Genomic DNA, 1802 nt, shown 5'->3' with positions numbered 1-1802 from the left:
AGTTTAACCACAAACACCGCGACACAAGAATTTTATATATTCGATATTGAGATTAACTTCACACACATGCATGTAAAAGCAATCTCCCTCTCGCTCCACTCTAGTTTAAACAGATTTACACATTGTAACGATTTCACTGTAGGTGTTGTAATTAATGTCCGCAATTCGTAGTACCGGTCATCTTCATCTTAAGTAAGGTGGAATTGTCTTGTAAATTACAACTGTGGAAGTTCCTGACGTGGATTGATATAGCGGGGCATTCACGCTGAAATATCCAACTTTAGGGTAATTTGTATTCAGGATAAATATGTGCTTGTAAAGTTAGGGTTATAGTCAACGTCTTAAGTTTACCTTGGCTTATTTAGTACCTTATATATTACGTGCGAAAATCTCTTTGTCAGGATTGTTGAGTTACTTAAGATTTCGCCTGTTTGTGATTAAGTTTATTCTAAAACTTAAGTGTTTAAGTGATTTATGTTTTAGTTTAAAGTGTGCAATGTTACATATCCTCTCCACATACTATTGCGTTACTATTATTAACATAAGTATATTATATCATAAACATGTTCATTAATTATCTTGTATTTTTACAATTATTTTAATATAAATTTTTACTTTCTTCATTAAGGAAGAGACTTCTTAATTAAATCATCTGTTTCCATCCTAATTATCCCTCTTCCAAAAATAATTCCTAGCATATAATAAAACCATTTTCTAATTAAATTCTCTATCTTACGTCATCCAGTAATGTTGTAATTTTAATAAACAGCTTTTTTAAGTGTTAGTGTGATATAAGCCAATTCACCACATAAAGAAATTACGAGTCGCAATTGAATCCATTAATATCGTGTCTACGGGTTGTTGGTTATAAATGTTCGGTTACATGTGGCACTTTGTATAATATAGGAACTTCAATTATTGCCGTAATATTGTTTAAACTAAGCGTTAACAAAATTAACATTTCACATTAAGTCTTTTAGTTAAAGGTTTACGATAATTCGCTACATTGAGGTAAGAGGCATAAATATAAACATGACATTACACACTACTTATTACTTAACTTTGAAGTTTCGTTAGGTGGGAGCTTGTAGGTGTGTAGGTAAAGTTAAAGGTGCTTGTAGTATAAACAATAAACTACAAGCTCCCACCTTTTCAGAATGCCAAATCATAAAATGACTGCTTCACGACTGATTTGAGAGCGACCGCCGATGCGAAAACCGCTGTGTGAGTTCGAAAAGTGAGTTACAGAATCGCAGGGCTGAACAGAAATCATGTCGACACGAAATGTCATTTTCATACAAATTTAGTTTTCGACTTTCTACATACAAATTGCTTTACAATTACTTCCTTTGTACACTACTGTTAAGGTATCTTGACTAAGCCCCGTCACTGAGAGACTGCCGCATAAAATTGCCATAAAACAATTTGATATTGTACCTTATTTGGTATTCGTATGTCCTTATAAGCTACTGAGTATTGTAATGAAACGAGGCTCTTCAGAACACGTCCATTTAATATGAGTGTTGGTACAATACTGATCTATATTAAAACATCGATACATTTATATTAGACATGTAGGTACAATAGTAATGGTTTTATTATTAATCTTCAATTTTATTTAACCTTGAAATAATAATAAATAATAATATTTTCAAATAATGCCATATGAACGCATCGAACGTTCAATTTCACCATGCCTCCTGCTGATAGAGAACAAGTCTTTGTTTTTAATTTATTTTATTATTATTCATTACTTAAGATGTCATGTGGAACATGGTGTAATGGTTGCAGCTCCTTACAAA

Source organism: Pieris napi, chromosome 17 (genome assembly GCF_905475465.1).
Source record: "Pieris napi chromosome 17, ilPieNapi1.2, whole genome shotgun sequence".
NCBI lineage: Eukaryota > Metazoa > Arthropoda > Insecta > Lepidoptera > Pieridae > Pieris > Pieris napi.
The sequence above is the reverse complement of the archived record's forward strand: the minus strand, read 5'-3'. Positions refer to the sequence as shown.